The sequence below is a fragment of the Eulemur rufifrons genome, chromosome 6, assembly GCF_041146395.1.
Source record: "Eulemur rufifrons isolate Redbay chromosome 6, OSU_ERuf_1, whole genome shotgun sequence".
Lineage (NCBI taxonomy): Eukaryota > Metazoa > Chordata > Mammalia > Primates > Lemuridae > Eulemur > Eulemur rufifrons.
The window spans coordinates 39,686,356-39,698,972 of record NC_090988.1 but is presented as its reverse complement, the minus strand read 5'-3'; positions in this window follow the sequence as shown (position 1 = coordinate 39,698,972).

Here is a 12,617-nt window from a genome sequence, read left to right as displayed (position 1 = left end):
ACCACACCCAGCTTCTTATAATTTCTCAGCTGTAGTTACTTCATCACTGAAATGGAGTTACTAGTAATATTTACTTTATAGGTTTCCTGGATATATTAAATAAATAATAAAAAAAGCACATACTATTTAGCTAAAATCCAACATGTTAGCCATTAGCTCTGTGCTTTTTGACAAGTCATTTACCATTTTTAGACATTAGTCTCCTCATCAGTAAAATAATATTGAATTATATACATTATATAGTAAATGTTATATGTGCTGATATTGATATGAACTGCTTACTAATGTTAAAAATATGGGATAAATAATAAAAAATTATCTGAGAGTCTTTTAAAAATACAAAAACTGATTTAGTAAATCAGGAGTGATTTCCAAAATTCTACATTTCCCACAGATTCCCAGGTGATGCTGGGATTTCTACTTTTAATTTGCCTTTTAGTCATATCAGCATGGATGGATAGTGAACTTTAGAGAACTTTAGAGAAATGTGCCAAAAGCGTAAATAAACTTGAATTATCGGCATAACTCAATCTATCAACACCATTTTAAACACTATGCATTTCTTAGTTAGATTATGTTATACAAAAAAAGAAGTATAAGACATATATGTATTCTTCCTATCACAATAATTTAAAAAGTGAGGTTAATTTTTAATAGAAGAATAGAAGAAAGTATATTAAACAAATTCAAATGGCACTGAGTGATGCAAATCAAATGGGCAGTTGGAACCTGCTATATACATTGTAGATGTGTAATGAATATTTCAAATAGGAATTCAATAACTGAATAAACTGTTGCTTGCTGAAATAATCAGAGTAGGAGTCAGGAAAATAAAAGATGATTTGAGCTGAGATTTGAAGTATAGATAGATAATAGATTTTTGGCACAACGTAAAGGACATTTCAGGATAGAAAAATAACATTGAATAAAGTCACAGAGGCAGGAATGAAAGTGATATATAGAGAGATACCAAGATGAATACAATTAAAATTATAGGACTTAGAAAGGTTTGGTTCTAAGCAGCATAATACATGGAAAGATTTGCTGGTAAGTCTTGGTATGTTATGTGCAATTTGTTACTAATATAATTTTAAGTGCCCAATATTCATGTCACATAAATTAGAATAAGATCAATTGTCAGTATTATTTGTTCAATAAAAATAGTTGCATCTCAGTTCTCTTACTTGAATGTCAGAGAAAAATGGAGCAACAGTTGACATTTCATGGTATTTCATATTGGGGGGCATGTCTCATAGTTGAATGTCACTTATCTATGCCATACCAGTATAAAAATTAACACTCTCCGTGCTGGAGACTAGTGCCTGACACATAGTACTCAAGAAAAATACTTGCTGCTTGACTAAAAGATTGTCTGATCAAGAGGCATGGTGAACCTCAAATACTGAAATCCTTCATGCTCAAGTGGATTATTGATGGCAGCAGATTTGTTAAAAGTAGACATTAGTATTGCCTTATTTTGTAGAAAGAACCATAAATATTTATCCAAAATTCAGGCTTATTATCATCCACATTTAATAATCAGAAGACTGATGTAACTAAACAGGACAATTAGTATTTTTAGAAGGATAATCCTTGTCTAGAGCCCCTATAGGTGTGACACAAATGAGAAATTTTAACAATAACTTCTCAAATGCTGTTGGCCATGGATCATCTGAGAGATCATGCAACAGTTTACTTAAGGAAACATTACCATTTAGGTGGGTTTCAGGCTCCATGAAAAGGATCTCTCATTCAATTAAACATTACCAAATTTATCAATGAATTTTTCTGGTTTGAAATATAAGGATTTATATCCTCTCATTCTTACACAGAGCTGTTGCCCCAAGTACCAATGCGGTACTGTTCAAATTAAATTAGTATTCCAATATTGCAAACTTGAAGTTCGTATCTCACTTTTAAAAACTAGCAATGTAATTATATGCATCTATCTCCTGGTATTTATTATTTATAAGAAGATAATAAAGTGGGTGATTAAGCATTTGCCAGTGACTCCTGTAATCACAAGACCAGCCTCCTAAAGAGACCAAGTTCAATAACATGTCACCAAAATGATAAAATCTTAATGAGTCATGAACTAGCTATGAAATTGTGAGTCACATAGCAGAGTTATTTTCTTGACCATAAAAGAGGAAGTTGAGGCTGCGAAAAAGATATCTTAATTTGCATGGCATTTAATAGGAGAAATGAATACATAGACCCTAATTCTAGATATTTTTATTTTCTCAATTTCAGATGCTCTAAAACATAAGTGAAATTTTTCCCCTTTATTAAGAAATACCTTAGGTAACAGTGATTTAGGGAAAACATTTCCAGGCCTCATGATACCTTTGAATTTTTTTGTTCTCATTAAATTCCAAGGACATCTTGTCTAACAATTCCCTGGTTTCAAAGTCACTTTGTAAATTTTTGTCTTTAGTTGCCAAGTAGATTAGTACCAAAAGTAATACCACTTCCCCAATTTTTATGTCCTTTGATTTTTGTAGATTAGAAATAAATATATATAAATAAAGATATATATACATATATATATATATACACATATATATATATATATATAAAGGTGGTTGATCTAGTGTAGATACTGTTGTAGCCTATATAGCTCAAGAAATTTGAGTTACTGAAAGGTTAATTCCCAGGTTGGCGTGAGGGACACAGTTAAGTGGTAGCACCTTGGAAGAATCTCTAAACTATGACTAGTCTTTTAGGTAGCCAGCCAACCCTGAAATGAAGCTTACAAACCTGACCTTAGATACCAGCTGGAGGTTTTAATGAACTTTAATGACTAGAAGAAGGTAAAAGAATCACAATGAATCTGACTGCTATGTGGCTTGAGAAATGGCGGTAGAGAGCATAATCAGAGAGAGTTCAAGGAGTGGTATAATAGATTTTAAGTAATTTACCCAAGAGACTGCACTTGTAAGAAAGAGAAATAAAATAAGGCAAGGATTTTTATTCAGCTCAACAAAAGAGAAGCTAAGAAATGGAGCCCTCAAACATGAATGTTCTACTATATGAGATAGTATGCTTCCCTACCTTTAAAAATTTTTAAAACATGAATGATTACCTATCAGACATATAATAAGTGTGATTTCTTCATTTTATATTAAATATTTTGTGTTCTACTTAAGATTGTTATGATTTAATACATGCAAATCACATACATAGTAAGTGCTAATCAACTGTTATCTCTGTGATCATAACTTTATTACTTCAATGTGTCTTATCAGTTATATGATGCACTACTTTTTCACATTGTATCAATTGTCAGACTGAATTGTGTCTTAAACAGCAGCACTTATCTTCTTTTTTAGTAATACATAAAATTATGATCTATCAATGGTATCAATGACAGCTTGGATAAAATATGGTATTAATTTTCTTTTTCACAGCACTTGCAATCTTTAACATCCCCATCCAGATAACACTGTCCCACTAATAGCCACCTGTTCAGGGATTCTCATGTTGGCTGGTATTTATGCAAAAGGGGCCCTGGATTATTCTGCAAGTTACACCTGACCTAAGACCAGTCACTCTACAACTTGGCCAGTTACCATTAGATGGCAACCAGGAAAGAGCTCTGCTGAATGTGTTAACTGTATAAATTTGACTCGTTCCCTCCATAATTTGGATTATAGAATATAAACAGATTACTCAGAAGGAGCAGAAGAGGAAAGGAACAGCTGTATAGAGAGGAACATGGATGCTATGAGAAAGAAAGACTGTTAAAGTAATTGTATCCCTAGAGCTAGGTTCTAAGAACCAACAAAACTATAATCTTTAAGATATGTCTAATACCTTTCTAGTTAGGGTGAAATGTATCAATATCAGTTCTTAAATATGAAGTATGTATGTCTGAGTTAAAAATGCATTTAAGAAGAATTAAAGAATTAGCAATACTGAGAAGACTCAAGAGAATATCCTAAAAGCAAAACTCTTTGATAATTTGAAGGTTTTTATGTTGGTGATAAAGGTCTCAAGTTAAGTGTTTGTCCTTAGCTGGCCTGTTCATTAACTGAAGATATAACTAGTCTTTGGAACACTATCATGACCATCAAGATTTTGTGATGACTGAATTTCTCATAGGGAATGATTGTAAGACATTTTGCCTATTGAGGGGGGATTCTTTAGAAACATGATGACATGGCCTATCTCTATAGTAGAGACTGTTATATGCCCCCTGTATTCATTTTCTATTCTTTTTATTATGATAGAACCTTTGACTTTAGTATAACCACCAGCCATCCAGTCAGAGATGACATTTTCCAATCTCTCTTGCAGTAAGGAGTGACCATACCACTAAGCTCTTGCCAAAGGATGTGAGCAGAAAGGATGTATGATCCTTCTGAGTCACTTTTACATCAGGAAGCTGCTTACTCTACTCTTTTCATTTGGAGAAATGTGGGGCCGGAATGAAAGCCAGCACTGACTATTCGTTCAGGTAAGAGGAATACTCTGGAGAATGCAGAGCACCACGACAAAAGGAATCTAGGCCCTTCGATGACCTCATGCAACAGAGATGCCCTTTTCATGATGGTCTCAACCTTGACTTCTGACAAGTTTCCCTTCACCTGGTCCCTGCACATCACATACCTAGCTGCTTCACCGCAGGAATGCCTTTTGTTCGTCCTTCCTGTCAACCTAGTTATTTGAGAAACTTCTATCTTGTTTGACCCATAACATTCCTTATCTCATATTTCTTAAGAAGCTTAGCCTATACCATGACCAATACATTCTGTAATGTATTTTATAGGAGGCAGAATGATTATTCTTTTTTTTTTCTTTTACAGATTATGTGATCAGTGGTTGTAGATTTTTCCCAAAATAAATGTGTCTTGTTAAGACCTTTTGCTTACAAATAAGATATAAACTGAAAATAAATCTTTCAATATCATGGTCATAATCTGTTCTTGTAAATTAAGATGGCTTTAAATAGTTCAAATTTATCAAATTCAACTCAGCTCATAGATAAGAAAGTAAATAGATATATAGATAAGAAGGAAGGAAGGAAGGAAGGAAGGAAGGAAGGAAGGAAGGAAGGAAGGAGGGGAGGAAGGAAGGAAGGAGTTGGTTTTTTTTGAGTACTACCAGCTTTAATCACAGATGTTTCTAGAAAGATCAGCTATGGAATTGAGGCATGAAATCTGGCCAAGCAGATCAAGAAAGCCATGAAAAGAGAGGGCTGTCACTTATAGAATTTTATTTTGTAATTTTAAAGAGGTTATTGTTAGTATGAGGGATTATAGGGGAAGATTATGTACACATACACATTTAGATATTTGGATTTGGAAATAATTTTGCTAAAAGAACATTGTTCCTAAAAAGAGTCATATATAGTGGGATTTCAGAATAGCTAATAGTTACAGAAAATTTATATAAAAATTTTGAACAAATAAAAATTGTCCTACTCTCTGCAATTTTTTTACTTCTCCTAGTGAAAATTCCAAGATTGCCCAAGTGTGATTCATGTTGTAGAGATAACACATGGCTATATCAGGAAGGACAAAAACTAGAATTGTGAAAACTCCTGGTATTTGGGTCTATGTGCTTAACATAAAATGCAGAAGATCAATTACTTCATTCTTTTATCGACTGTTTGAGCTGGAAGTAATCTCAGTTCTATTCCCTTGACTCATAAATGAGAAATTAAAGGTCAAACAGTTGGATGATGTAATCAGATTAATCAAGGTCACAAAAATAATTAGGAACAGAGTCAAGACTAGACCCTTGGTTTCCTGGTTTCCAATCCAGAGATCTTCCCACTAAACCATGATGTCCTTAGGGCTCTTTATAAAAATAATCTATTTAAGTATATGGCTGCAGAGAAGAGGCAAGTCTCTCCAGGTAGCCTAATCAAACGCAAAATTCTTGAAAGTTCATTCATGTAAAGCACATCTGGCTAGAACACTGGTCTGTAGCTACTGCAGCGCATGTTAAATCAAAGAAATTGGAGTCCGAACATGACTAGGAGGGCTCCAAAGTCTACCACTGTGGGCAGCAGGATTCAGGCCACATTTTAAACTGCTGTAAAGAGAGGGGAGGATTTAAACCCCAAATGGGGCCTAAATAAAGAACAAATCTGTTAGCAGAGCAATTACTCATGTCCTCAGTAAACTGCCTCCTTCAAGGATTAGCAGATAAATCTAGGCCTAGCATTAATGTTTTCTTGGCACATCCTCCTTCTTCTGCACATCAATAACGATGTATTTACACAATTATCAGATAATCCCTCTTAAATTGATCAATTGATAGCTCCCCAGTCATTTCAAAGCACTGCTTTGTTTTCTTTGGCCTCAAACACCTAAAAATATTTCTAGAGGTCAGGAAAGTACAAATTGCAAATTTATTATTCTTGGAGTTTCAGGATGACCTTTAACCCAGTGTTTCAAATCTCTGTGTGGTGCCTTGGAAAAGTGATTTCCATTAAAGTAAATAGAAGTCCAAGGGCAAAAAGCTGAACGGAGTTTGAAGCTTAACCCTTTCATGCACTTAGACTACAATGAGGAAGAAAAATTGGCAGTTGTTTATGGCGCTTGTCATTTTTAAATCACTTTGCTCTGAAATCAGTGGGTTGTTTTTTCCTCTTTTGTTTTATTTTTTCCTCTTGCCTTTTCAACTTAACAAAACCCTGTACAAATTGTCACAACATGATAACTCCTATGGAGAAAATCGTTTACCCTTCTCCTACACAAGCCATATCAAACATTAGATGAGTTTAATTTAAAGAAGGATGTTACAAATACTCAATTCTCATTTGTTTTCCTTTGGCCTAACAGATAAGAACTGCTTAGAGTCCAATTACTTTCATAGTTTTCAGAGGAGATAACATATTTAGCAAATAAAAAAATACTATATCAAGTTATATTTGAAATTCAGATAAACAGGGGATGAAATTTTAGTATAAGTATGTCCCAAATATTTACTGAAGCAGACTTTCACTGCACATATGCCCGTTGTTCACTTGAAATTCAAATGTAGTTGGACATTCTGTAGTCCAGTATTTTATCAGGAAGTTGGATATGAGGGATCTTAACATTTTAGTTATTTATGGTGTGGTGTTTGCCAACAACAGAGTAAGGCAGCAGCTGAGACACAACATAATTTTGGACACATTTTTCTGTGATCTTAGTTTCACCAAGAATCAAGAGAATGAAAGAGATCAGCAATGCTTTTAGTGAAAAAAAATCTTTCCTCATCAACAGTGCCTTTATAATTTGCCTCCTACTTTCATTTTCGTCTGAATCTCCCCCTCCTCTCTTGTATCATCTTCTCTTCCCACCCCCAGACTCATTTCCTTTCCCTGCTCCAAGAATGTATTTGTCTATTCCTCACATTCATGTATTCTGATCACACTGTTCCCCTATCTGGTACACATCCTTCCCACCTGTATCTTCTCAAATCATTTCATCTCAATCACCATTTAAGTCCTATTTCCTCTGGGAAACTTCCCTTGTTGCACAGTGACTCTCCTTCCCCATCTCAAAACACTAGACAGCACTCATGTCCTGTATTTGGCATGAACATTTCAATGTGATTCCTAAATTCTTAATTCCTCCCACTCCATGCACTTCCTCTCTCTCTCACAGAGGCACACATCACACGCTCACACACACACACACACACACACACACTTTGGTTTTTTAGTTAAAGGGTAATCTGACTGGGAGGCACAGAACTTTACCTAGTTTTATTTCTTTTCCAGTGATAATAAATGTGCCTCGTATCTAATCTGGCTTAATGGTTTTAATATTTAGCCAATCTCCTAAATTGAAGTCATCCTCTATTTCTTTGAATTAATTCAAGGCATCTATTCATTCCTCCTATAATATTATTAAGCACCTGTTATAGGCTATTAATAGATGTCCTCAGTTTTTAGATCACTAAAATGTAAGCTGTATAAAGGCAGGGATTTATCTGTCTTGTGTAGCTAAATTTCCCAAAACTAGAAAATGCAGTGGAGGTATAATAGCTAACATAGTGAAAATACATGCCTTTCAAAAATCATTCATTGTTTTTTTAGTAAGTAATATTTTATTTTTAATTAAATCTATATGGCATTTTTTTACCACTTGATTGTTCTAGAGACAGGTGTTAAAGCATAGCTGTCAGGGGAAAGGGGTGACAAAAAGTCAAAGAAACTTAAAAAAAGCAAAAAGTAGTTGTTTGATGAATCTTGGTTGAATAAGTAAAACAGAACCTACCACCTATTCTTACCAGTTTATAGTCAATCTAGCTTTTCTTTCTTACCTCCAGTACCACTGTCCTAAGTGAGAACTCATCTCTCTATTTTAAACAATTGCATCAGTGCCTGCAGTAGTTATACTGCCTCCAATCCTTCAATCTTTAGCTTACTGTCTATTATACAGGTTGTTGCTAGGATTATAGTGAGTTCTTATATCTTTACTTCTCTGCTTATGTAGCTCCTAAGATGCCTTGTTCCATAAAAGACAAGGTCCACAGTTTTAAGTGTGGCATGTACAATGCTTCACAATTTGGATCTAACTGAAGTCTCCAGACTCAGATGTTTATTCTCTGCTGTATACTATTGTGCTTCAACCATATCTGTCTAATTCCCCTTTAGTGAGGCTGGGGTCAGGAACTTAGTAAAAGTTGGGGTATGGGCCACTAAAAATTCTCATCTCTTTAAAACTCAGCAACCATTTGCTGTGTAATGTTGTACACATGTTACTGTCTGAAAGAGTCCTTGCTCATCTTTGAAAATCCCTAGACATCTGTTCCAATTCTTTTCACATATAACTTTCTATGTTATGTCCATCTGCCTTCCCTGCTTAAAAAGAGAAGTTCCCTTCTGTGTGCTCCTATAATTATTGTTTCCCAACACATCTGCCAGCATGATCATGCTAAATCATAACTCATCTATTCACACGTTGACTTCCTTGGCTTGTCGCTGCCTTTTTGTTCATCTCTGTATATATCGATTCCCCTAACACGTGTTACATAGAGCATGAATTATTTTGATAAGGTAATTCCATTTGGATAGGGTCTTTCCCTTTTCTTCATGGTCACTATATGAGTATATTTCCTCCCAGGTTCTGGTTCTCCTTTTGCTGTCCATCCTTTTTATTTTGTTGTACCTCATTGTGATAGGTAAGTAGGCCTTTCTACAATTGTGCAAAAGGTGAGAGAGATAGCTAGCATCCTCATGCAAATTCATACAGGTAGGAAAGCATTTCTGTGGTCTCTAGATCTGCTAGAGTTGAGAATTTGGGATTACAAATGTCAAGCCAAAAGCTCATTATAATCCTAGGTGCCTCACAGAGGCCCAATTTAGAATGTAAACTCCAGGAGAGAAGGGACTTGTATCTCTTTTGTTCACTTCTGTATCCCCAGCACTTGTTACTATAGTACGTATACAATAGCCACTAAATTATTGCTTGTTAATTGATTAACAACCACTTGGCAAAAGAAACACAGCTGATACATTTCAGAATTATAACTGAAAGTCAGGCCAGTCTGATTCCAAAGACGATGATCTTTTAAATAGGCTGCTACCTTTCCAGATGCAATTATTTAATCTAAAGTCAAATTCTAGAATATACAAATGGAGACGTTCCTACTCAATCTAATCTGTATATTCAGGCTTGCTCTTCTGGTGCTAAATGCCTCGTCATTCTCTCTTATGTAAATGGTTAATACTTATTGATTTCACATTATGTAAAGTCACCATTCCAGGCATTTTACATTCATGAATATAGTCATCACAAGAAACTTATTAGAGGGCCAGGCATGGGGGCTCATGCCTGTAATCCTAGCACTCTGGGAGGCCGAGGCGGGAGGATCACTTGAGGTCAGGAGTTCCATACCAGCTTGGGTAAGAGCAAGACCTCGTCTCTACTAAAAATAGAAAAAAATTAGCCATGCCTGTAGTCCCAGCTACTCGAGAGGCTGTGGCAAGGGGATTGCTTGAGGCCAGGAGTTTGAGGTTGCTGTGAGCTAGGCTGACGCCACTGCACTCTAGCCCGGGCAACAGAGCAAGACTCTATCACAAAAAAAAAAAAAGGGCTTTATTAGCACCATTTTGAAAATGATGAAACCGAGGTACAGTGAGGTTTAGTAACATGCTAAAGGTCAAATAGCTGGTAGTTTTCGAGCGGGTCAGTCTAGCTTCACACACCTAGACCTCTGTACTGTAGAAGAGTCCAAGTGATCAGCAGCTTTCAAAGTGTGAGCCATCCAGGGAAGAGCTGTGAGCTTGAATCCAGCATACCAGCTTCTGAAGGTTTACCAGTGCCTTCAGATAAGCATGTGTGCTGACCCCTGGCATATTGCTGTCATTAATGATGGGAAATGGTGTAGTGTAGTTCATAGCCTCCTGTGGTTAGCAGTGGCAACATTTCATAGACCCCATCTACTTCACCATAAATAGGTGTTAAGTCTGTGAAAGCAAGCGGGAAAATAGCATAAATACAGAGAATGAAGTAATTTAATGAGCCAGCAAACATCAGCTCCAGTATTAGGAACACAGAAATGCATGTTGAAGTATAATAGCTAGCATACTGAAAACATATGTCTTTCAAAAATCATTTGTTGCTCTTTTAATAAGTAATATTTTCTTTTGATTAAATTTATGTGGTATTTTTCACCACTTAGTTGTTTCATACACTAAGATTGAAGCATAGTTGTTAGAGGCAAAAGAGTGAAGAAAAGTAAAAGAGCTTTAAATTAGTATAATTTACTTGACAGATTTTTATGGTATGTTATTGGTGAAAATAAAACTTATAGATAGTATTAAATACACTCCAGCATAAAGCAGTATAAATAAAAAAAATAGGATGTGTGTATCTCTCTGTGTTTATAAGTAATGAAAATATATATATAGAATACTTTAAAAATTGTGATATTCCTCATTCAATCTATATTCCCCAAACTCTCCTTTTCACATTGAGTCAGGTTGAGGCTGATTGTATCTCCTAGAAGATAAAGAAAAGTCGGAGACATTACCGCAGAAAGAATGAGGCCTTTTATGAGGATTTAGGAGTTCTTTTTTCTCTCTCATATTTGGCTTATGCCCTAATTCTAAAGTCATTCTCTTTCTTTCAAACCATCAGAAGTCTTCAAAGTGGTCTCCTTCCAGATGGACTACCTGTATTTGTATTTAATCTTTTTCTATGTTGATTTATTCCATACTTAATTTTTTAGAGATCTATACATTAGACAACTTTTATCACTGTATATGAAGTATATGTGTATGTATTATGTGATATATAATGTACGAGTGTAAATATATGTTACAAGTCTTTTTCCAGTATGATGTAATTCCTTTAGTGATGGTGATTTCTGTTATTCAGGAGATATTTGAGATTTATACAATTTAACTTGTCAATCTTTTCTCTGGATGTTGTGTCTTATTTAAAAAGATCTTCCCAACTTTAGAGTAATAAAATGTTTTCCATTATATCACCTTGTACTTTCATATATTTGTTTCCCTGCATTTAATTTTTTTTATTCAAACTGGAAGTTACACAGTTGAAATTATGAAAAAGTTATTCAACCTTACTTTTTCTCTATATGACTACCCAATTGTTAGAATGGCATTTTTTGATTAGTCCATATTTTTCCCACTGATTTGAAATATTTTATAAAAAACTAAATACCCCTATATACTGGTTTGTTCTGGGTTTTCTTTGTAGTTCAATTCTTCAGCCAGTATCACACTGTTTTATTTGTTACAACTTTGTAATAATTTCAATATCTTATAAGAATAATTCCCCATCATTGCTTTTTTCTCCTGTCTGTACTTTTTTTAATGAACTTGAGAATTAGCTCATTTAATTGATAGAAAAATATGTTTCTATTCTTATTCCTACAGTTTGGTCCCAATTTGGACCACAAAACTGTCCAGGTTCCTCTCTTCTTGTCTCTTCCACGGAGTCTCATCTTTTAACCAGGACCCCCGGGCAACAGTAGACAGTGTTTTGAAACTACTTTACTCTAAGTCCTCAATGACTACTCTATCTCAAGCTTTCACCGGAAGCACATTTGAGTCAAATCTTAAGGGGACTCCTTAATTATCTCCCCAGATTGCAATTATATGATCATATCATTATCTATCCTTCAGTTGATTTCATTTGGATTGTTTCCACTTTTTGACTATTATGAATAATGCTGCTGTGATTGTTGCTATATAAGTTTTTGTGCAGACATATGTTTTCATTTTTCCTGGGTATATACATAGTAGTGGAATTTCTGGGTCATATGGAACCTCTGTTTAACAATTTGAGGAATTGCCAGGCTATTTTCTAAAGTGGCTGTGCAACTTTACATTCTCACCTGCAGTTTGCAAATGTTCCATTTCTCTGCATCCTCACCAATTATTATTATTTGACTACTTGATTATCGCCCTCTTAGTAGGTGTTAAGTAGTATGTAACTGTGATTTTGACTTGCATTTACCTGGTAGCTAATGATGTCAAGCATCAAATTACTGTATTTGCTTTTAGCCTGAAGCATTCTTTGATATTTCTTTTAAGGTGGGTCTCCTAGCAACCAATTTTCTCAATTTTTTTTTTTATGGGAATGTCTTTATTTTGCCTTTATTTTTCAAAGATAGCTTTGCTGCATATAGGATTCTTGCTTCAC